This window comes from Pogoniulus pusillus, chromosome 38, assembly GCF_015220805.1.
Source record: "Pogoniulus pusillus isolate bPogPus1 chromosome 38, bPogPus1.pri, whole genome shotgun sequence".
In the NCBI taxonomy this organism is placed as follows: domain Eukaryota; kingdom Metazoa; phylum Chordata; class Aves; order Piciformes; family Lybiidae; genus Pogoniulus; species Pogoniulus pusillus.
This window is the reverse complement of record NC_087301.1, coordinates 586315-610813: the sequence shown is the minus strand read 5'-3', so window position 1 is coordinate 610813 and position 24499 is coordinate 586315. Positions and strand designations below refer to the sequence as shown.

Sequence of the window (24499 nt, the reverse complement as noted above, 5' to 3'; positions counted from 1 at the left end):
CTGAGGAGAGTATTTAACAACCAGTGGGCAGGCTTGCAAGGCTCACAGGGCCAAGCTTCCCCCAAGGCTGGTTGCTTGGCTTCTGCTGGGGTAGGGGAGGAGGGGTTCATGTTTTGTTCGGCACAGAGAACAAAGACTTCACAGGTGCAGGGCGGGGGAAATCAGCCCCACCTAGAGTACTGCATCCAGTTCTGGGCCCCAGACAAAAGGAGGACATGGAGCTGCCGGAGAAGGTTCAGAGGGGACCACAAAATGATCAGAAAACCTTCCCTATGGGGACAGGCTGAGAGAGGTGGGGCTGAAGAAAAGAAGGCTGCAGGGAGATCTTACAACAGCTTTCCAGTACCTGAAGGGGCTCTAGGAGAGCTGGGGAGGGACTTTTGACAAGGGATGAAGTGCCAGAACAAGGCACAATGGCTCTGAGCTGGGAGAGGGGAGATTGAGAGTGGAGATGAGGAAGAAATTCTTTGCAGTGAGGGTGGTGAGACACTGGCACAGGCTGCCCAGGGAGGTTGTAAAGGTTCCGACACTTACAGTGTTCAAGACCAGGCTGGATGAGGCCTTGAGCAGCCTGTGCTAGTGGGAGGTGTCCCCGCCCATGGCAGGGGATTGGAACTGGATGATCTCGAAGGTCCCTTCCAACCCAACCTATTCCATGATTCTGCAACCTAGAACGCCCGAAGCACACACACAGCCATCCTCACCAGCACTGCTAGCAGGGCTGCCAAAACAGACAGAGATGCCATCAGAAGCCAAAAGTAGATGACAAGTGGGTGTCAGCATCCTTCCACCTCAGAGAAGCCAAGGCTGTGTGCCTGCCAGGATGCCCAAGGCAAACCTACTCACTGCTGTATGCTGTTTTATCCTTGCTGGTTGACCCTCACCCCTGTGCTTTTTTACCCACCCTCCTGCCTATGAGGAGCATCCTGCAGCTCCACTGACAGCTTTCAAATACTACAGGGGCAGGAGATGTTTGCTTTTCATCAGCTTTCCTTAAAAGCCCAGCAGCAGTGTTTGAAGAGGAATGCAGATCACACTCTGCAGGCTGGGACCACCCAAACAGGGCAGCATCCGCTCCCCCGGACCCACGCACGACCCTACCCTTCCGCTCCTGCACATCCGCTGGATGGAGTTGTCCCTGCTCCTTCCCTTTGCTTTCTAGCCTGGAGCTCCCTCTGCCTGCCACCACCTTGTGCATGCTGTCCCCTGTCCCCAGGGCCTCTGCAAACAACGTAGAGTTCCGTTTGCTGCTGGTGTAGAGTCGCATTTCAGTCACACATCGCTGAGATCACGGCGAAAGGGTGGACCCTGTGCTAAGCACATGGGTGCTGATGGAGAGAGCAGTAGCACAAGGTGAGCTCTCAGGTCTGGGAAGGCAGCAGGACAATCTTACTTCTCATGTAGGGGTAAACTCAGAGCTGCTGGTGATAAGTGGCAGCCACACCTCAGAGCATTACCAACACCTCCTCCTAGATCTATCAAGCTCCTTCATATAGTGCAATAAAAACCCTAGTGGCAGGAGTGGGAAGATGATAGCAAATTGCTGCCCTGACCCATGAGCCCAGCAAGGTGCCTCCTCTTATCCCCAGATTCAGCCAACCTCAAGTCTCAGCTCTTCCTGCCTTCTCCTCACCTCTGCTGAACTCTGCTCTACTGTGAGCCTTTCCTGCAAGCCTCAGGCAGATGAGAGCATCAGCAAGACACCAGGCAGGAATCTCCTGCTCAAGAGGCTCTCTCCATCATGGCAACTGGTTGCCAGCTCAAGTTTTAAAAGTCCTGATGGCTGCTATGCACACCACGTGCAGAAAGACCAAATGAGAAGTAGCTATCAGGGCTTCAGCACAAGCTAATTGCAAGCACCAAGAGCTTCCAGCAGGAGCACAGGTCCTGTGCAGATGACAGACGCAGACACGTGTGAGGAAATGACAGCATCCACGTTACCATGGCTCTGCAGATCTTGCAGCCTCTCCCACAGCAATGGCAAAAATAAACTCCCAAACCTGAGCTCAGATTTGCCTTCCCAAGCAGCATCAAGCCAGGAGATGCTCTTTTACAACAGCCCCCCTGGAAAGCCACACATGTCCCAGCAAGAGGAGCCAGCCAGGCTTTGAGCTATAGAGATGAGAGCCTTGGTGGGGCAGTGCTCATGGCCCCGTGGCTGTGCACTGACAGACCTGGCAAACTTCCTCCACCACCCTTGGAAGGGCTGCTGGAATCTCAGCTAGGAGAGCCCAGGCTGTATGACAGACCCTGTGCGTGCAGGGAAGGGATAGCAACGTCACGGAGCGAGTTCAGAGGAGGCGACCAAAATGCTCAGAGGCTGCAGCAGCTCTGCTGTGAGGACAGGCTGAGAGAGTTGGGGCTGTGCAGCCTGGAGAAAAGAAGGCTTCCAGGAATCCTTGGAGTGGCCTTCCAGGATCTGAAGGGGGCTACAGGAGGGCTGAGGACGGACTATTGACAAGGTCTGGTAATGACAGCAGGAGGAGGAATGGGTTTGAAGTGGCAGAGGGGAGACTGAAACTGGATGTTAGGATGAAGCTGTTTGCAGTGAGGGTGGTGAGACACTGGCACAGACTGCCCAGGGAGGTTGTGGAGCACAGAAGCACAGGGAGGTGTTCAGGCCCAGGTTGGATAAGACCTTGAGCGACCTGTTCTAGTGGGAGGTGTCCCTGCCTATGGCAGGGGCTTGGAACTGGCTGAATTTTGAGCTCCCTTCCAACCTAATCCATTCTGTGAGTCTGCGATTGCTGAGGAGCTTTGACTGCAGAGTTATGGCCACGTGGGGCAGAGTATCACAGAAGTGTAAACCTGTCGAGGCTGGAAGAGACCTTTGAGATGATCAAGTCCAAGCACTCAGCCAGAGCTCATGATCCCACCACTAAGCCACTGCCACTAAACCACATCCCTCAGCACCAGCCTTTCAAATACCTCCAGAGGTGGTGACTGCACCTCCCTGGGTAAAGAAATTGTTGCCTGTGACCAATCTAAACCTCCTCTGGTGCAACTTGAGGCCACTCCCTCTCCTATCAGCTGAGACTTAGGTGAAGAACCCAACTCCCACTTGACTCCAGCCTCCTCTCAGGGAGCTGTAGAGAGCAATGAGGTCTCCTCTCAGCCTCCTCTTCTCCAGGCTAAACACCTCCAGCTCCCCCAGCTGCTCCTCCCCAGCCCTGTTCTCTAGACCCTTCACTGAGGGGGAGTGCTCTGGAGGATTTCATACCCTTCACCACATCCCAGGTCCTCTCTCTCTGCTCCCTCTGCAAACTTGCAGCCACCACCTACTGGGAAACTCAGAGGGCACATTTCAGGCTCCCTTCTCTCTCCACTGGAGCCAGAGCATCCCCAGAGGGGCCAGCATCCAGCTCCCTGTCACACCTCGGGCAGACAGAGATGGGATGGGGATTGTAAACCATCAGGGGGATCTGAAGGCCTCCAAAAGGCAGAGCATGCTAAATCCAGCCAAGAATCAGAGGCAGCGAGTGCAGGGCAATGACTTCTCCTTCACCATACACACAGATTGATTAAAAATTTAAAATTGCTGCACAGATCTGAAGGACCTGGTTATTTATTTGTGCAGGGGCTGATCAATCAGAGGGTCCCCAAAGGATGCCAGACCTTTAACTACTCATCTGATTATGCCCTGCTGTACCCAGGCTGCTCCGGCTCCGCTCCTTAATATTTCATCCACACGGCTCCTGGGCAAAGCTGGAGTGGAGTCTGATCTCCTGGCACAGCAGAGACCTGCCTCTGGCCTTTCATCAGCTCCTCCCCAAGGGCAGAGGTGGAAAGAAAGGAAGAAGTTGTTTTTTAGTTTGCTCTCTTCCTCTCCTCTCAAAGCAGATTTACTTTCAGCCACTGCCATCCTAAAAATACAGAGCTCTTTGATCACGAATGGCAAAGCTGCCATGGTGCCAGGGACAGCTGGGAGATGCCTCCAGCCCCAGGACCAGCACATGTGCTTGACACTGGGCACCTGCCTTGCCTGCAAACTGCATTTTAACAGCAGAATTGAGGCTTTTGGTGAAGGAGGAAGGAAGGTGTTGGGAAGGAGGAGTCTTGCAGTCTATAAACTGCATGGAAAGTCTCACTCCACCTCCCCAAGCTGGCTCCAGCCATGTGTTTGCATCTCACCCCCATCTCCAGCAGCATGGCTGCAAATGCTGCACAGGCAGCATGAGTATGGTGATGATGATAAAGCTACAGGGCTGTGACAGGGCTCTGGTACCTCCTCACCCTCAAACATCTTCCAGAGCACACCTCAAGAGCTGAGGAGGCAGCTGTAAAAGCTGGGGTTTCTCCAGCCCCACCATTGCCCTGGGAGCATGAAGATGCTCCAAACCAGCTGGGCTCAGCCTGTAGCCACCCTGGGTTTTGCAGGACACATAAGCAGCTGCTCTGCAAAGCATGGCTGGGAGCCAGTAGCACTGAACACCTCGACAGGCTGCCCAGGGGTGTGTGGATTCTCCCTCTCTGGAGACATCAAAAGCCCACCTGGACACATTCCTGGGTGATCTAGTACAGCTGATCTTGCTTTGGCAGGGGGGTTGGACTGGAGGAGCTCTGGAGGTCCCTTCCAGCTCCCGGCATTCTGTGACCTGCTGACCACAGTCTTCCTCATGGCCCCCAGGAAACCACTGGCCTCCTTGGCCACATTGCTGGCTCATGGGCAACCTGCTGCCCACCAGCACTCCAAAGTCCTTCTCTGCAGAGCTGGGCTCCAAAAAAACATTTTTTCCCCTTGAGAAGAGTCAGACGTTGGAATCACCTCCCAGGGGCAGCAGTGGATTCCCCTGCACTGCACAGTTTGAAGACTCAGCCTGCCATGTGCTGGACCAGCTCACTGCAACTCTACTGTTCCTAGAAAGGTTGGACCTTTGGATCCTTGGGGTCCCTTCCAATGTGGCATTCTGGGATTCTATGAAATCCCTGCCTGGCCTGCTCAAACTGCACCTACCCTCCTGGACCCCATCTCTACCCCACAGGATGAACATCAAGGACCAGCGTGTGCCAGCAGCAGGGAGAGCTCTGGCAGTCCCCATGCAGTGGGGCAGAGCAGCTTTCCATCTAAAGCTTGGATTCTTCCAGCACATCTCCTCTGTGCACTGGGGCTAATTGAATGGTGATGGCAGCACTAAGCAGCCCTCCTGAGCACAGGCTGGAGTCAGCTGAAGCTCTGAAATCATGTACATTTTTTGCATGACTGAGTGCAAAAACAAAGAGGAAAGAAAAGCAAAGGAGGAAGAAGAATCAGGCCTGAACTGACAGCTATGAATGCTTGGAGGGAGCAGAGTTAAAGAGAGGTTGACAAAGAATTGTTCACTCAGAGTGCAGAACAGTAGGGGCTGGGACCCTCAGAGATCATCCAGTCCAAACCCACTGTCAAGGCAGCCTCACCTAGAGAGGGTCACACAGGAATACGTCCAGGCAGGCTTAGAATGTCTCTAGAGATGGAGACTCCAAGGAATCACAGTCAGTTAGTGTATAGGGTTAACACTCCTGGGGGAGTGACCCTGAACCTGACCCTAGGGGTCTTGGCCCCTCCTCAGGGGTGGGCCACACTCCAGGTGATGGTTAGCCCACTCCCCCCACTTCCTGTGGTATAAAAGACAGGAGTTCTCCTGTCTCTTTCTCTCTTGCTCGTTCCTCCTCTACCTGCGTTTCATGATCACACACACACACTGATACTGCATACCAGCCACGAGGCAGAGACACCATCACACTACTCGGGTTGTATCCATCCCTGTTTTGTATTTTGCTGTTTCCCCTTCCTTATCCTTTGTAAACTCCCCTACCTCCAATCCCTTTTTCTAAGTTATTGTTAAACTTTTCCTTTTTAACTTCCAAATCGAGTGAGATTGATTTATTGGGGTGTCCCTACCTTTTATCTCTCTCCCTGTCTTTTGGGGAAAGGAGGGGGAGGAGGGGAGGGCACTCTATAAACTCTATAAATTCTATAAATTGTCATTGGGTCTACCAAATTTATAAGAGTCTCTGGGAACTTGCATTTGAACCCAAGACAGTTAGCAAAAGATTTATGCCTTTTCCTTTTAGTGCACTGTAATTGCTCCTGTAAATTAAAAATGAGCTCATTCTGTGCTGTGTGAAGTTACTGCACTCACCTCAGAAATACCCCCTCCAAAAAAAGGGAATAAAATCATCACTCTTCAACTTTTAATTCCACTTCAACTGCACAAGAGGCACCCAGGCTGCACCAACTGTGTGCCAGCCTCCAGGAAATCACCCTCAGGTCCTCATTCCACTGCTGTGGGCATCCCAGCTTTTAAAAGTTACTGCTGTGCCGTGAAAAGTGACATTAATTGGGTGTTAACGAGCTGTCTGATCAGGTTCCCACTGTCCTTATTACCGGACATAAGGGTCCCTGCAATGTCCCAATTAACCGGAATCAAAGAACGCTTAGTGCACCGTAAACTGGTTCCCAGCCACTTGAACTGATTAAGCAGCTGTTCCCTTTCCTTGGGTCCCTCTTAAGTGATGCTGCAAGTCTCTCTTGCCCTCCTTTTGGGAAGGAGTGGGACTTAGCTGAACGTTTCTAGGTGAGGCTAAAGGAAGCACATTGGTTCAGGGTGGCAGATTCAGCTCCTTGCCTTTCATCCCTACACAGGACAGTGCACGGAGACAGCATCAGGTAGTTCAGGTGTAATTCACAGATGATCAACTTCCCCAGCCTGAATCTCATCACAGAGCCATGGATTGTTCTTCTTGGAAAAGACCTCTGAGACCATTGAGTCAAATCATCAAACCAACCCCACCACGGCCATTAAACCATGTCCCCCAAGTGCCGTGGCCAGAGTTTTCCTGAACACTTCCAGGGATGGGGACTCCACCACCTCCCTGGGCAGCCTGTGCCAGTCTCTGACAACTCCTGCGGCAAAGAAATTGCTCTTAATCTCCAACCTAACGCTGCCCTGGCACAATTCCAGGCCATTTCCTCTCCTTCTATCAGCTGAGACTATGCAGAAGAGCCCAACCCCCACCTCACTGCAACCTCCTCATGGGGAGCTATAGAGAGCAAAGAGGTCTCCTCTCAGCCTCCTGTTCTCCAGACTCAACATCCCCAGCCCTGTTCTCCAGACCCTTCCCCAGCTTTGTTGCCCTTCTCTGGACCTGCTCCATACCCTCAATGTCCTTCTTGGAACGAGGGGCCCAAAACCGGGCCCAGTACCCTAGGTGTGGCCTCCCCAGCACCCAGTACAGGGTCAGGATCATTACTCTACTCCTGCTGGATAACTTCCCAGTCCTAGCTAGAATGCTGGTGGCCATCCGAGCACACTGCTGGCTCACGTTCAGCTGGCTGTCAACCAGCACCCTTGGGTCCTTCTCTGCTAGGCCACTTTCCATCCACTCTGCCCCAAGCCTGGAGCCTTCATGGGGTTGTTGTGGCCCAAGTGCAGCACGCAACACAGAATGCGGACAGAGCAGGGGCCCCCCAGGTGCACTTTCCAGCTGCAGGAGGAGAGGTGCTGCAGCTGTCGGCAGGCTTGGCAGTGACAGCGGTTGAGATAGAAGAGAATTTAAGGTGCAGAGGAGAATCAAGCAGATCCTTGTAGATTGCAGCAGAGCAAGATAAGGGAGCAATGATGAATACAGAGGCTCTAGGCTGGGACAACTCCCAGCCGAGGCAATTGGGGTGGGTGGAAGCAGCGATACCGCCAGGCGCTTGCAGTCCCCGAGCCACTCGCCGAGCAGGCAGCCAAAGCTTCCCCTGCCAGCCTCAGCCAGGCTCGGGCAGCCTCGCTCCAAGGGGCAAAGAAAACAGCCTTCTCGGAATCATCGGCATCTAACCCTCGGGAGGGAAGCCGAGCCTTCGGCAAGCAGGGCACTCCTCAGAGCTCGCCCGGGAGTAGCTTTTCACTGGCCGCTTCTCTGACAAGGCACCGGCAGTGTGCAGAGCAGTTATCAAAGCCCTCAGCTCCCCCCGCTCCTAACCGGGAGAGCCGAGGCAAGCAGCCTCATGTGGCAATTCTCACTCAGCCCAGAGACACGGAGAAGGGCAGCATATTATGCACTCTGATCAATTGTCTCCATTACGCGGCAGGCAAAGCAGAGCCCAGGAGCGGTGCAGGGCTGACAAAGCCAGCATGGGTGACTGCAGCTGCCACCCAAGGGCATCACTGCCATGCTGGATGGAGAAACCCTCCTTCTCCTCTCAGCTTTTGCCCACAAAGCCTCAAGGTTTAGATTCAGGGTAGATGTAGACTAGATATTAGAAAGAAATTCTTGAGTGAGGGTGGGGAGACACTGGCACAGGCTGCCCAGGGAGGCTGTGGATGTCCCCTCCCTAGAGGTGTTCAAGGCCAGGCTGGATGAGGCCTTGAGCAACTTGTGCTGGTGGGAGGTGTCCCTGGACATGGCAGGGGGGCTGGAACTGGAGGAGCTTTGAGGTCCCTTCTATCACTCTATGAACAAGAGAGAAACAAACGTAGGGGCAAACAGTTGGCAGAGTCAGGTCATAGAATCAGGGCTGGAAGGAACCACAAGGATCATCCAGTTCCAACCCCCCTGCCATGGGCAAGGACACCCTACCCTAGATCAGGCTGCCCACAGCCTCATCCAGCCTGACCTCAATCACCTCCAGGGATGAGGCCTCAACCACCTCCCTGGGCAACCCCTTCCAGGCTCTCATCACTCTCATGGTGAAGAACTTCCCCTTCACATCCAGTGTCTGACTCTCCTCACCTCCAGCTTTGCTCCATTCCCCCCAGTCCTGTCACTACCTGAGGCCCAAAATACATCACTGCCCTTGCACCCCCTTCCATACTCACTCCTCTGTGCCCCTGCTCACCACCAGTAAGCTGCATCGCCCCAGGTATGGATTCCCTGCTCCTCCCAGCCCTAAATGATGCCACAGCTGGGCAGGGAACAGCACATACACCCCCCACGGAGACACCACTGCCCACCCAGAGAAGGGATTCTGGAGCCACGTGAACACAGACACGCATTCCCCGTGGTCCTGCACCCCTCATCCCTCCCAATCCAGGCAAATGTATTCATGAATTCGCTCAGGAAGTTCTCCCTGCGCTCTGCTGCTTGTAATTGCTGGCGGCCAAAATCTGTTCTGTTTTTTCTGGCTGAGGTACCAGGCAATCATCAGCTGTAATTATTTCGAGTCTTGTTACAGATGGATCTCCAAGCTTTCAGTCTTAAACAGAATTCATTATTCAAATGCCAGCTCCAGCCTCCTGCAGTGGGGTGGGCACGGGTGCTGCCCGCCCCCCACAGCCACCACCAGCAACAAATGGTTGTGGGGAAGGTGAGGATGATGGTGGTGAGATCTGCTTGTCAAAGCCACCTCGCTGCAAAGTTTCCCCCACCAGAGCCATCCAGCACGTGTTTTGGCTTGGGTTCAGCCCTGGGGAGGAGCGTGAGGGAGCAGGGATGGAGAGCTGCAGGACGCTGGTGGGGATGCAGTGAGCATCCTCCACGACAACCTCCAAACACTGCACTGCCTGTCTCCAGGCTCACTTTGGGTGCATGGCAGGAGCCACAGGGGCTCAGAACTGACTCAAAGCAACTGGACAAGGTGTTACTGGGTTGAATCATTAAGTGATTTAGGTTGGAAGAGACCCTGAAGATCATCATGGAAGGGACACTCCTCACTAGAACAGGCTGCTCAAAGTCTTGCCCAAGATGGAATCATAGACCAGAGGTGTAGATCTCTTCAGGTATAGAATCCTCATCATAGAATCATGGAATGGTTTGGGTTGGAAGGGACCTTAAAGATTATTCATTTCCAATCCCCCTGCCATGGCTGGGGACACCTCTCACCAGCCCACGTTGTTCAAGGCTCCATCCAACCTGGCCTTGAACACCTGCAGGGAGGGGGCATCCATAGCTTCCTTGGGCAACCTGTGCCAGTTTCCCCACCTTCACTCTAAAGAGTTTCTTCCCCATCTCCAATCTCCTCTCTTCCAGCTCAAAGCCATTGTCCCTTGTCCTGGCACTCCCAACCCCTGTCAAAAGTTGCTTTCCAGCTTGGGGTGGCAAGAGGGGAATTGAAAAGTGAATCAATCTAAGCTTTTTCTTAGGCAAACCAACCACTTCAGCATCATTTCCCATGAAAAAGAAGACATTCCAGGTCTGCTTACTGTGCAGTGACTTTCTGCTTGGAAAACTGGCACTGTTCCTTATTTTAAAATACAATAAAAGACTTTGGAAACTTAACTTTGAGTCAAACTTTAAACTATACCAGGCAGAAATCACTCCCCTACCAAGGGGAAGCACCTGCAGTGGGCTGAAGACAGCCTACGGACACAACTCCCTCCTGAAGGGAGCTACCTGGACACCTGGCACTGAAAATTCCTATGCTGAAACTCCAGGAATCCAAATTTACATACCTACTTGGCCTAGTTTCCAGAGAGCACAGAGACCATCCCTGTGGGAGCTGGGGTCCTCCTGATGCTGAGCACTCAGGGGATGCACCGCTGGCAGCCAAAAGTGCAGTGCCCAGGAGCATCACTTCCAGTGTGCTGATTGAGGCCAGCCCACACCGTGAATTCTCTGTGCATTAGTGACACAGAAAGGCACCCACCCCCACCAGACTAAACCAGCTCTGCTCAGGAAGGGCTCACAGCTCCTGCCAGCTCTGCACCTACCCCCATGGAACACCTCTCTTTCCTCCCTGCCGCTGCCAGCATCCCTGCTCCCCAGGCTTCCCCAGCACCTTTCCCTGAAACACATTTCTGTATTTAGTGCCTTATAGCCAAGCAGATGCACATCCTCTGGCCCAAAATGCTCTTTGAACATTTAGTCTCCAAAAACACCCAGGAAATACTAGAGAGTCACAGGATGCTACGGGTTGGAAAGGACCCAAAGAGGTCATCCAGTTTAGACTGCCAGAGCAGGACCATACAGTTTAGCTCAGGTCACACAGGAACACACCCAGACAGGCCTGGAAAGGCTCCAGAGAAGGAGACTCCACAATCTCTGTGGGCAACCTGTGCCAGGGCTCTGGGACCCTTCCAGTCAAGAAGTTCCCCCATTGTGTTGAGCTGGAACCTCCTGTGCTGCAGCTTCCATCCATTGCTCCTTGTCCCATCCCAGGGAGCAGTGAGCAGAGCCTGTCCCTCCCCTCCTGCCCCCCAGCACTCAGAGTTATAAACATTAATTAGATCCCCTCTCAGTCTTCTCCAGCCTAAGCAGCCCCAGGTCCCTCAGTCTCTCCTCACCAGGCACTGCTCCAGTCCCCTCATCATCCTCAGAACCCTTTGCTGGACCCTCTTCAACTGGGGAGCCCCAAACTGAAGGCAGTACTCAAGATGAGGTCTCACCAGGGCAGAGCAGAGGGGGAGGAGAACCTCCCTTCATCTGCGTATGCACACTCTGCTTAATGCCCACCAGGTTCCTATTTGCCCTCCTGGCCAGCAGGGCACATTGCTGTGCCATCAATGCTCTCCACCAGCACTCCCAGGTCCCTCTCCACAGGGCTGCCCTATATTCACTGAAAACAACCAACCAAACCACCCTGCAAGTGGTCAGCGAGGGTTGGGGATCCTGAGAATGCCCAAAGGAAAGGAAGGGTTGAGCTTAAGGGGTTGCTGTGGAATTTAGGTGTGAAGTGCCAGTGCTGGCACCCCTGTTGAATCCGTGGGCATTAAATCAAGGCTCTCCTTCCGTCCCTGGGCATTAAAGCAAAGCTCTCTTTTTCTTCTGTCTGTCCCCAAAAGGTGCTTCCCTGCTTCTTCAGGGTACAATCTGGATAAATCACAGTGATTACTGAGGCTGGAAAAGACCTCTGAGATCATCAGGTCCAGCCTATAAACTAACCCAACACCAATCCACTAAGGGCCACAGTCAATCTTTTCCTAACGACCTCCAGGAATGGGACTCGAAGTCCTCCCTACACTGAGGGCTCCAGAGCTGGATGCAGTGCTCCAGGGGAGGTCTCGCCACAGCAACGTGGCTGAATCCCCTCTCTGCATCTGCTGGCACCATATCTTTTGATCCCATTCCACGGAGCCAGCTTATCCCTCTCCTCCCTCCACAGCCATAGGGATACAGGCTCTAGGACAACAGCAGGCTTTGCAGGAAAAGCATCTCACTCCCTTTTGAATAGTCAATTTTTGTGTGGGCAAAATAAAACCTGGGGTGGTTCCTTGGCTGCCTTCCAGGCCAGAGCAGAGGCAGTTTCTAATTTAAAAAGTCAATATTTTCTGCAGGAAATTTCAATCATTTATTAGATTTTGGGGTTGGTTTGAGGCTGGGTTGCTTTTTTTTTTTTCACCTCCAAATAAAATGATCATTTTTTGGTCAAAGTCTTCCAGGAGGAGGGGGAGGATAGGGGGATGGGAAAGGACCACTCGCAGTAGGCAGCAAAGTGTTGCTAATCTTATGCACATAGAGAAGGGGAGCAGCAGCTCCTGGTGGGATTGCTGCTATTTTGTTTTGAGAGCAGTTTTAATCTCTGCATCCCTCCTGCTACTGTTTGTATTATTTTTTCCTCTGTGTGTCTATTTGAAAAGCAAACAACATCTCCTGCTCCTGGGCTTTGGCTTTGCCTTACACTTACGTGTTTTCTGCTCAGCAGTTGAAATTATCAGTGCCTGACCCTGCACAAATAGCTTCCTGCACGTGGCACATCGTGCACTTGAAGAAGATGTGCCCTGGGTTTGTTTGCAGGTGCCAACAGAGCCCTCAATGCCCCTGTAGCTAAATTCATCTTCAACCCCCCCCAAATGGACCCTGCTGATACCTTGGGCAGAACAAACACCACTTTCAGAGATCAGTGCTGGGTCCAGTGCTGTTCAATATCTTCATCAATGCCACTGATGAGGGCACAGACAGAGTCTGCTCAGCAGGTTTGCTGCTGACACCAAGCTGGGAGGCTTGGCTGAGACAGCTGCAGGCTGTGTTGCCATCCAGAGAGACCTGGACAGAGCTGGGCACGAAGGAACCAGAGGAGGCTCAACGAGGACAAGTGCAGAGTCCTGCACCCAAGGAGGAAGAATAAACTGCACCAGCACAGGCTGGGAGGTGACTGTTGGAGAGCAGCCCTGTGGAGAGGGACCTGGGAATGCTGGTGGAGAACATCCATGGGGCAGCAATGTGCCCTGCTGGCCAGAAGGGCAAATAGAAGCCTGGTGGGCATTAAGCAGAGTGCATCCAGCAGATCAAGGGAGCTTCTCCTCTCCCTCTACCCTGGTGAGACCTCATTCAAGTACTGCCTTCAGTTTGGGGCTCCCCAGTTGAAGGGGGACAGGGATCTGCTGGAGAGGGTCTAGCAGAGGGCTCAGAGGATGACAAGGGTACTGGAGCACTGCCTGGTGAGGAGAGGCTGAGGGACCTGGGGCTGCTTAGGCTGGAGAAGACTGAGAGGGGATCTAATCGATGTTTATAACTCTGAGGGCTGGGGGGTGGGGGAGGACAGGCTCTGCTCACTGCTCCCTGGGATAGGACAAGGAGCAATGGATGGAGGCTGCAGCACAGGAGGTTCCAGCGCAACACGAGGGGGAACTTCTTGACTGGAAGGGTCCCAGAGCCCTGGCACAGGCTGCCCAGAGAGGTTGTGGAGTCTCCTTCTCTGGAGCCTTTCCAGCCCTGTCTGTCTGTGTTCCTGTGTGCCCTGAGCTAGACTGTGTGGTCCTGCTCTAGCAGGTGGGTTAGACTGGATTATCTCTTTGGGTCCTTTCCAACCCCTGGCATCCTGTGAGCCTGTGATTCAGCTCTGCCTCAGCCCTGGAGGATGTCATCCAATGGCCTGGGTAAGAAAGGACCTCCAGAAGTCAACTAGCCCAATTCAACCTTCAGGTACCTAAATTCATCTTAACCTCCCCAGAACGGACCTTGCTGATGCTCTGAGCAGCACAAACACCAATTTCAGGTCTGCTTCAGCCCTAAAGGGTGTCATAGAATGGCCTGGCTTGGAAGGGACCTCCAGTGTGCTCTTGTGGCCAGGAGGGCCAGTGCCATTCTGGGGTGTGTTAGAAGGGCTGTGGGAAGCCAGAAATGGGGACAAACTAATCCTATCCACCACCACTACCACCCCCATTTCTGGGCAGCAAAGGGCAAACCCAGCCTCAATGCACCCAGAATTGTAGGTAGGGCAGCACTACTCCCTCCTGCACCTGCAGTTTGGGGGTACCCAAGCAAGTAGGGGGGAACTTCTGTCCCCCAGCACACCACTCCAGACACTCAGCATCTGGTCAGACCCCTGCAAACCTGCTAGCAAGTGATAAAAATGTTGTGGTGGAAAGAAAACATCACCCCCAAAGCCTGGCTAGGGCTGACGGCGCAGAGATGTTCCCCCGGAGTTTCTTATGCACTGGGTAGGGAGAGGCTCAGTTCATCACAAGAGAAGTGGGAGAGCTGGGGAGGGGACACAACGGGGTAGAAGTTGTCCCTAAAAATTAGGTTCTCCTCCCGTAAAGGGGGAAGGGAGAAAACCTTCTACTGCAGTATCAAAGCATGAGAACATCCCCCCAAAAACCCACCCCAAGGCCTTTTTAGAACGGCAAACACAGAGAGTTTAACACAGAAACTTTTCCCCCGGCATTATCATGCACTGGTCATGGAGAGGTTCAGTTTGTCGCAGGAGAGGGCCAGCTGTCCCTGCAAAGGGGGTGCGCCCCCCTATCTTACATCACAGCAAAGAGCACGGGAGCACCGCCCCCAAAGGACCCCCAGACCCTCTCAGTTCTACCACAGCACGGAGCTCAACCTCTTTCTTTCGCAGGGACCACAGCAACCGAAAGCCTCTCGGAAAGACGGGAGCTGAGGAGCAGAATTCCTCCTCCCCCCCCCCCCCCCCCCCCCCGCAAGCAAGAAACACTGCGCCACAGGAAAAGCACTCCAGGGGCACCCCAAAAGACCCCGACCCCAATTCAGGTCTGCAAATGAGGGAACGGAACTTTTCCTTGTGCAGGGACCCCTGCAATGGAAACCCCTTTGGGAAAGAAGGAGGTTAGGGAGCAAAAACTGCATCCCCCTCATCCCTCCCGCACCCCACTTGAGCCGACGCAGCCTCAGGGGACGCTGCAGGCCTCGGGGGAGCACAAACAAGGCCGCAGCAACCCCACTCCGCTGGCCCCAAAGCACGCAGGCTCGGAGCTATTTTCTTCCCCATTTGCAGCACAACCTTTTTTGTGTCTGTGAGAAAAACAAAAGCCCCGAAGAAACGCAATTAAAATATTATAATTATCAGGGGTGGGATATTTGCTTTTATCCTATTTAGAAAAGAGAACGATGCAAACAGAGGTGATTTTAGCATTCCAGTCAGCCTGGCTCCCTGCTGCAGGGATGGAAATATTTGCTGTAGTCAACTTCGGTGTGTTGGTTTTCAACTTTCCCCTCTCCCCCCGCCGCTTCCCTCCCCTGTAAATCCAGTTTGGCCGCGAAGAAACTCACCTCCCTTCCTCGCCAGCCGACATCCCTGCCACTGCTCCATCGTCTCCTCGCACTGGAGTGGTTGGGGGTCCTGGAGAGGTCTTGAGAGAGTCCTCAGTGTCCCAACTGCAGGGCTGAGCCCCTTCTGGGGGGCTGCACCAAAAGGAACAGCCCCGCTTTACCCGAAGCACCAGGGCAGGAGGACGAGCAGGACCCCACCAAGCCGCAGATACCGGTTTGAACTGGAAGATACTGCCCTGGACTGGGAGAGGGCAGCGGGTGGGGCACGGGGCACAGGTGTAGGAAGTTAAGAGGTCGCGTGGGGTAATTGCGGTCCAAGAGCCCCCTCCTGTGGCCAACTCTCGGCCCTGCTGCCCCGGGGAGCAACGACGAGGATGGGGTCGGGGCCGTCCCGGGATCAGGGTGCTTCGGTCCCCGCATCCCGCGGCCAGGCGGCACCGAGCCCCGGTGCAGCGCACACTGCGTGTCGAGTGTGTGCCCCGCCCGCGCAGCGCGCGTGCCTCGCGCGCAGTGTGCGCGCACACCGAGGGCAGAGTGTGAGCACCGTGAGCAGAGTGTGAGCGCCGTGTGCAAAGTGTGAGCGCCGTGTGCAAAGTGTGAGCGCCGTGAGCAGAGTGTGAGCGCCGTGAGCAGAGTGTGAGCGCCGTGTGCAAAGAGTGAGCACCGTGCGCAGAGTGTGAGCGCCGTGTGCGGAGCATGGGCACGCCACGTGCAGGGTGTGTGCTGTGCCTGCGCTGCCTGCGTCGTTCACCAGCGCCTGTGGGGCTGGGGCAGGGGCAGTGGCTTTGAGCTGGGAGAGGGGAGGTTGAGAGTGGAGATGAGGAAGAAATGCTTTAGGGTGGAAGTTGTGACACACTGGCACAGGCTGCCCAGGAAGGCTGTGGATGTTCCCTCCCTGGAAGTGTTTAAACCCAGGTTGGATGAGACCTTGAGCAACCTGGGCTGGTGGGATGTGCCCCTGCCCTGGCAGGGGGATTGGAACTGGATGAGCTTTGAGTTCCTTTCCAACCCATTGCCTGTATCTATATCCCAAAGGTCTTTTCCAGCCCAGACAACTCTCTGTGGTTCTGTGTAGCTCCAAGTGGGGCTGCGCTGGTTTTCTCTTGGGCCTTGTTGTAGAGCCCACACCTGCTTAAATTATTGCAACTGCCCCTTACTTTGCAGGGAGCTCCCTGCACCTCCTGACCCAGGTGGAACCACTCAGCAATAATTCAGACTCACCCTTCTCAGCTCCCTTCCTCACTCAGCACTGGGAAAAAAGCTCTGGACGATGCCCAGCTGGGTACTCACAGCCCATCATGAGGCCCACCTGTGTAAATAAAGCCAATTCAGCAAGATCCTGCTGTCTGCTGCTCAGCAGGAAGGGAAAATGAACAATAAACATCATAGAATCAGTCAGGGCTTGAAGGACCACAAGGATCATCCAGCCCCAATCCCCCTACCACGGGCAGGGACACCTCACACTAGATCAGGCTGTCCAGAGCCCCATCCAGCCTGGCCTGAAACACCCCCAGGGATGAGGCTTCCACCACCTCCCTGGGCAACCCCTGCCAGGCTCTCACCACCCTCATGCTGAAGAACTTCTTCCTCACATCCAGTCTGACTCTCCCCATTTCCAGCTTTGTTCCATTCCCCCCAGTCCTGTCACTACCTGACAGCCTAAAAAGTCCCTCCCCAGCTTTCTTGTAGCCCCCTTCAGATGCTGCAAGGCTACAATGAGGTCTCCTTGGAGCCTTCTCTCCAGCACAGTCTCAGTTCCCTCAGTCTCTCCTTTTTGCATCAGCAGAAAAAAAAGGTCTTTGTCCTTTACTACACTCCCAAAGCAGCTTCATCCCATGTCCAACCAGCCCCTCACAATGCAGTACATAGCTACTGAGGCTAATTAACTCTCTAATTAAAGATCAGAGCACTGTTGTTGTTGTTTCCCCACAGGGCCAGGCTTCAATGCAATCTTGCTAAGCAGTTGTACAAAGCCATAGTGGTGGCTCCAGCTACTTGGTCTGAGTTTGGAAAGGGCATGGGATGGGCAGAGCTGGGCAGGACAAGCTGCTTCTGGCTTATGTTGAGAGAGCAGAGAGCAAAAAGAAGGCAAAATGATGGGAAAACAGTTGGGGATGCAGCCTGGGTGCATCATTCCCACCCCCCAGCTCTGGGTGATGGTGGTGAGGCAGGACCCAGGAGGAGATGCAGGTCACAGAGGGATGTGATTAACGATAACATGAGAAATGATCTCTGTCTTTGTCTTTATTTTCTTCCTTCTCCTCTCTTCAAGACCAAAATAATGTGGGAAAAAAAACCAAATAGCATCTTACAGAGAGCTCAGGGGAGCAGCGTGGAGGGAAACCCTTGCAGGAAAGCAGGGGGGACAAAATGAGAAGCACATTCCAGTTTCAGCCACTCATCCCAGTTCCTGGGGGGTCCCAGCTGCACACCTCTACGCCCCAGTCCCTTTCTCCTTGCTCTGACCCCACACACAACCTCAGGGCAGCGTTGAGTGAGGCTCTTGTCCTGCCTCATCAAGTTTGCCTTGACCATAAACCCCACAGGTTTACTAAAATGCAAAGTAAAAAAGGCCAATTCACCTCCATGCTTTACTTTGCCCTTTCCACCACACTCCAGCTCAGCTGCTTCATTTCCCTCTTTCTAACCCGTTTTGCTGCCAAGCTCTCATTGCAGAGGGCCTCCCCTAGGAGGGTCTCTGCAGGAAAGGCCCCCCAGGGTGGGGCAGCCCACCCAAACCCCACTTTTCTCCTCCTCACCCCCCTGTTTGGGTGCAGAAATGCTGCTGGAGGCTGTTTCCCCAGCAGAAGCACCTAACAACCATCCTCAAAGCAACAGGCTGATAGAAAGGAATCGCAGCAAGATTTCCTTCCCTTGATTTCTCCATTGTTTGCTCTTGTTGTGCATAAAATCTATATTGTAACCCTAATTGACTCCCTGTGGTAATGATTAAGGCATGGCTGGGCTGGGTCATTTGCATTACAAATGCCACACAGGCTTTGGTCCAGCCCTGATGAATCTCAGGCTTGGGGTGCAAAGCCCATTAACGTGGGCTTGTTTTTGCCGTGGCTGATGAATAACCCTCTGCAAAAGAAAGCTTCTCACTCCTCCGGTGGTCACCGGGTCATGTTCCACATCAAAACAGCAGCAAAGACAATCACAGAATGGTAAGAGTTGGAAGGGGCCTAGGGAGCTCATCAAGTCCATCCCCCCTGCCAAGGTAGGTTCACCTTGCAAGGCCACAGAGGAACACATCCAGGTGGGTTCAGAATGTCCCCAGAGATGGAGACTCCACCACCTCTCTGGGCAGCCTGCTCCAGGGCTCTGCCACCCTTCAATTCAAGAAGTTCTTCCTCATGTTTAGATGGAATTTCTTATTGGTGCCTGTTTCCCCCTGTGCTGTCCCTGGGCACCGCTGAACAAAGCCTGGTCCCATCCTCCTGGCACCCAGCCCTTAAGTATTGCTCAGCATTGATCAGATCCCCCTCAGGCTGCTCTTCTCTACGCTGACCAGCCCCAACTCCAGCAGCCTTTGCTCCTCACAGAGCTGTTCCAGGAGCTTCAGCATATTTGTAGCCCTTTCCTGTTCCCTCTCCAGGAAGTCCCTGTGCTTCTTGAACCAGGGAGCCCAAGAACTGGATGGGATACTGCAGACAGTTTGTTGCACTGTGTGGGGAGGGCAGAGGGTGCTTTCCCCATTGCCTATCTCCCGAGTCCCCACAACTGTTCATCCCAAGAAGACATCTAACTGCTGGAGGAGATCCAGAGAAGGCCACGAAGAGGGTCAGAGGGCTGGAGAACCTCTCCTGTGGGGAGAGTTGACAGTTGGGGCTGCTCAGCCTGGGGAAGAGGAGGCTCCAGAGAGACCTTAGAGCAGCCCTCCCATTACCTGAAGGTGCTGCAGGAGAGCTGGGGAGGGACACTTTACAAGAGCTTCTAGTGACAGGATGAGGGACAGTGGCTTTGAGCAGGGAGAGGAGAAGTTGAGACTGGAGATTAGGGAGACATTCTTTAGAGTGAGTGTGGTGAGACACTGGCACAGGTTGCCCAGGGAGGCTGTGGCTGCTCCCTCCCTGGAGATGTTCGAGGCCAGGTTGGATGAGGCCTGGAGCAAGCTGTGCTGGTGGGAGGTGTCCCTGCCCATGGCAGGGGGTTGGTGCTGGATGAGCTTTGAGGTCCCTTCCAACCCAAACCATTCTGTGGCTGTATGAGCAGCAACAGCAGCTATGGTTAAAGCCCTTCTGGACTCCATCAGGTCTAACCTGCAACTTCCCAGGGGCTGGTAGCAAGTTTGCACCTGCAGACACCCAGCAGGGTTCAACAGAACCTCCCAAGGAGGGGGAGAAAAACCCCAAACAAACTCTTTCTTGGGGGAATTCAAGAGGTTATATTTGGAATTCAACACAATAGGCCTTGCTAATTGCATAGCCAAAACACCTATAGATAGAAAATATTTGCTCTGACATTTGCATATTAAAAGAATTCCCATGAGAGAAAAAAAAAAGGGAAAAAAACTCTCACAAAGCAAGAGGAAAAAAAACTAATCTGAGAGTGGAAACAAGTTGGTAAATAATGAATATGTATTAGGGGGGAAATATAAATTAAATATATTCACTTAGAAAGTAGAGGAGTTGCTAGGCTGGTAAATACCAGCCTATAAAGAGCAAATTGCAGTGGAGCCTGAGTTTATTTAGGCTTATGTGAAGGTTCTCTTGTTGTGTGTGTGTGCAGTGAGTCCAACCCACTCAGCAGCTCCATAAATGGAGTTTTCCATTATTGTTTTGCAGATTAAAAGAAGAGAGCTGCTCGTTGAGGAAGGACATTAACCCTCCTCTTTTATTTCTTCTTTATCAAGTGATAGAACCACTTCCATTAGGCAAGGAAATGAGCAGGGGGTTGCTGAGATTTATGCATTCCCTGCAGCATGGGGAGCTTAGCAGTGTTCTTCTGGGTCATGAGACCCCCAGCACCAAAAAAAAACAACCAACACCCAGGAGTCCAAGCAAAGTGTGGCTCATACTTTTATTCACATTCATCAGAAGAAAAACCCCACCATGAGCACGGCCAGAGAAAAAGGCTGCAAACCAGCAGACGTGCAAGAGAACAAGTCTTGTGAGCTGCAGTTTACTAAAGGGATGCAAAATGCAGCCAGAAATCACCATTTGGAAATGCAAGGAGTGGGGGCATAAATAAATTGGTATCTCTTGACATTAAGAGCTGAAAACACTTCTCCACCTCAGATCAGTTTTGGAGCTGCTCAAAGGCCACAGCCCTGAGTCATGCTGCATCCCCAACCCACTGCACCCCGGGGCCACCCCGACACAGCAGAGCAAAACTCATCTGTCACCAAAAACAGCTCATCCCATCCCATTGCCAAGAAGAAATTTCTCCAGCACAAGCCTTAAGGTTTGCTAAAAACAAAGAGGAAAAACCAAACACTTGCATGTATGTTAAATTACATGAGGCTGGGGGCTGCTTTGGCATGCTGAGAGGAGCTTCTCCAACATGGGACACACAACCTTCCTCCTGCCTCTCCAGCAGCCCCACCTGAGCCAAAGTCTGCCCAGCAAAGAAAGAACAGAATGGCAGGGGTTGGGAAGACCCTCTGGATATTGTTCTGTCCACCCCCCTGCCAAGCCAGCTTCACCTCAAGAAGGTCACACAGGAGCACATCACCAAGCCTGGATGGGGCACTTAGCGCCACGGTCTGGTTGATTGGGTAGGGCTGAGTGCTAGGTTGGACTGGGTGAGCTTGGAGGTCTCTTCCAGCCTGGCTGATTCTATGGTTCTGTGATCGATGTGGCCTCACTTCTCCATCGATGGCATTAGTGGCAAACCAGCACGGCCTAGAAACGACCCCTCCGAGCTGCGCCCGTGGGACGCTTCCTCCCGCGGCTGGTTGCTTCATGCAGAGGGAGCAGCAGCTCAGCCTTGCAGGCACAGGCGCAGGCACATCTGGAAGCGCAGCGGGGCTGGGGCTGGCAGCGCGGCGCCGGGTACAGGCTGCGGGACGGGCACAGCCTGCGGGACGGGCACAGCCTGCGGAGCGGGCACAGGCTGCGGGATGGGCACAGGCTGCGGAGCGGGCACAGGCTGCGGGACGGGCACAGCCTGCGGGATGGGCACAGCCTGCGGGACGGGCACAGGCTGCAGAACGGGCACAGGCTGCAGAACGGGCACAGCCTGCGGGATGGGCACAGCCTGCGGGACGGGCACAGGCTGCAGAACGGGCACAGGCTGCAGAACGGGCACAGGCTGCGGGACGGGCACAGGCTGCAGAACGGGCACAGGCTGCGGGATGGGCACAGCCTGCGGGACGGGCACAGGCTGCGGGATGGGCACAGGCTGCGGGATGGGCACAGGCTGCGGAACGGGCACTGGCTGCAGAACAGGCACAGGCTGCGGGACGGGCACAGCCTGCGGGACGGGCACAGGCTGCGGAACGGGCACAGGCTGCGGGACGGGCACAGGCTGCGGAACGGGCACAGCCTGCGGAACGGGCACAGCCTGCGGGATGGGCACAGGCTGCGGGATGGGCACAGGCTGCGGAACGGGCACTGGCTGCAGAACAGGCACAGGCTGCGGGACGGGCACAGGCTGCGGGACGGGCACAGGCTGCGGGATGGGCACAGGCTGCGGAACGGGCGCTGCCGCGCGGGGCTGGGCGCCGGCGCGGAGCTGATCTCCATAAATCAACATATTCCTCACTCCGGAGCGTCGCGGGCTGACAGCTGCTCCATGAGCGCATTGTTAGGCGCTGTCAGGCAGTGATACATGCTGCCTTTTACAACATATGTTGACTTTTATCTAATGTTGTTCCGTAATTAGCCCCGGGGAGCAGGAGTCTGGGCAGGCGGCTGGCTGTGTGATCCCGGCTAACCTCTGCCGCCGCGGGGAGAAGGGCAGAGCTAGGAGGCTTCCGTGGATGCGGGAGAAGGCAGGTGGGGTGGGGATGCGGGTGGTACCCACAGCTTGTAACCCAGGAACAGAGCAGGTCCCATTCTCAATAGCTTTTAGAATCCACCATAAAAGGCAGGCTAAAGCCCCAAGGGACTTGGGAACTTGGGAACTTTCCTCTTCCATGGGGCCCTGAATTTCAGCAGGTCCCATTCCTTTCCCTGCTTCCTGAGTGTTTTGGACCCATCAAAAGGGATTATAATAAAGCCTCTGAGCTTTTTGAAGCCACCATAAAAGGGAAAATTGAAGCTCCAAGGCACTTGGGAGTTTTCATCCTGGATGGAGCCCTGAATTTCATTAAGTCCCATTCCCTCTCCAGCTTCCTGAGCATTTTGGACCTATCACAATAGGTATATCCAAGACCTTGAGCTATTAGAAACTATGATAAAAGACAGAATAAAACCCCAGAGGACTTAGGAGCTTTCCTCCTGGATGGAAGCCCCAAATTCTTCAGGTTTTATTCCCTTCCCATGTTCCTGAGCATTTTGGAGGTATCAAAAGGTTTAAAATAAAGCCCCTGAGCTTTTAGAACCCCTCATAAAAGGTCAAATAAAGCCCCAAGGGCCTTAGGAACTTGCCTCCTGGATGAAGCCCTGAATATCAAGATCAAAACAAAGTCATGGCTGTAGGGATCCAGGATGAGGAGGGCACCCAGGGGTAGTTCTCCCATGCGTGCAGCGAGGGAAGGTGAGAATGATTTACTGATGGGGATGGTAGATAAATGAAGGAGCAGATGGTGGAGTTAATGAGTGGAAAGGATAGATGGATGGATGGACAAAGAGACAACAGGGAAGATGTGATAATGGATGGTTGCACTCCTGCCCTGCTGAGGACGAACATGCTGGTGTGTCCTCACAGCCTGGCTACTGGTTAGGAGCTGGGGATGCTGCACGTGGAGGACCAACTCTCCTAGCAGGCTCCTGGGAAAGCTGGGAGCAGGACCTCCTCCAGCTGAGCAGAAGAGAGCTCCAGTTCCTCTGCTGCAGCACAGCCAAGGCCAGCATCTCCCCTGGGTCCCAACACGGTGATGAGCCTGCTTGGGGCTCCAAACCAGGGCAGAGCCAGCTCCCCAGCCTGGCTGCAGATGGCTCCTGTGCCCTGGGACTGTGTGCTCCCACACGCCCCAGCAGCCTGCACTCATCACTCTGCTCACCCCTCCGTGGTCCCAGGCACCCTTCATGAGCACCCATGGGCCCAGACTCCCTCCATGAGCATCATTGCTGTTACCCCTTGTCTGAAGTGCTCCCAGGCTCCTGCTCCACCAACACAACTCTCAGAAGACGTCAGCCTCTCTAAAGCAGCTCTCAGCTTTGTGATTTCATCCTGCAAGAGGAGAAACCCAAAGAGACCTTTTGGCTATGGTGGGGGGAAAATACTGTCTGACTGCACCCCCCAGGATGGTTTCCCTTCCTTGCTGCAGCTGCCCAAGCTTGAAAAACAGGAAAGGCAAATAAATCAATAAGACATGAAGATAAATTTGCTTTCCAGCACTTGCACGTTGCAGCCGATTCCTCCGGACGTGCCGTGCTGGCTGCATAATTCATGAGCTCACCCGGAGTATGCAAATGGGGCAGCTCCCACCGGGCTGGGCCAGGCTGCCTCAGCTCCCTCCTTGCCAGCAACCATCACGTTAGGCACAGGCAGCAGCAGCAAATGGCTGCACCAGTGGTGAGTGGCACCAACACCCATTGAGGGCTACTGCTGGGCGGTGGGGATGTGGTGAAGAGTCTCGAGCGGCAGTCCCATGAGAAACGGCAGAGGGGCACTGAGGTTGTTTGGTTTCTCTGGAATGGGTTGGGCTGGAAGGGACCTTAAAGATCATCTTGCTCCAACCCCCCTGCCATGAGTAAGGACACCTCCCACCAGCACAGGTTGCTCAAGGCCTCATCCGACCTGACCTTGAACACCTCCAGGGAGGTTGTGGAGATCAAAGGTCACATTCTGTGATTCTGTGCTCCACAGCCTCCCTGGGCAGCCTGTGCCAGTGTCTCTCCACCCTCACTCTAAAGAATTTCTCTCTTACCTCCATTCTGTCTCCCCTCACCAAGCTTCAATCCATTCTCTCTCATCCTGTCACAACCACATCCTAGTTCTACTGTCCCTTAGACAGCCTGGCCTATGTGAGGGACATTCTACAACTGCCTGAAGGGACACTGTGGAGAGGCTGCTGCTGGGCTCTGCA

The 24499-nt window shown here is 53.9% G+C and overlaps 1 protein-coding gene across 1 annotated transcript in view; it reads right to left on the bottom strand.

Moving 5' to 3' along the window:
- OPCML (opioid binding protein/cell adhesion molecule like) overlaps window positions 1-15571 on the bottom strand; it is a 464999-nt gene extending 449428 nt beyond the window's left edge. The window contains exon 1 of the mRNA XM_064173259.1: window positions 15361-15571. The gene's annotated coding sequence lies outside the window, so the exon portion shown is untranslated. The remainder of the gene's footprint in view (window positions 1-15360) is intronic.
- Between the last annotated feature and the right edge of the window lie 8928 nt (window positions 15572-24499).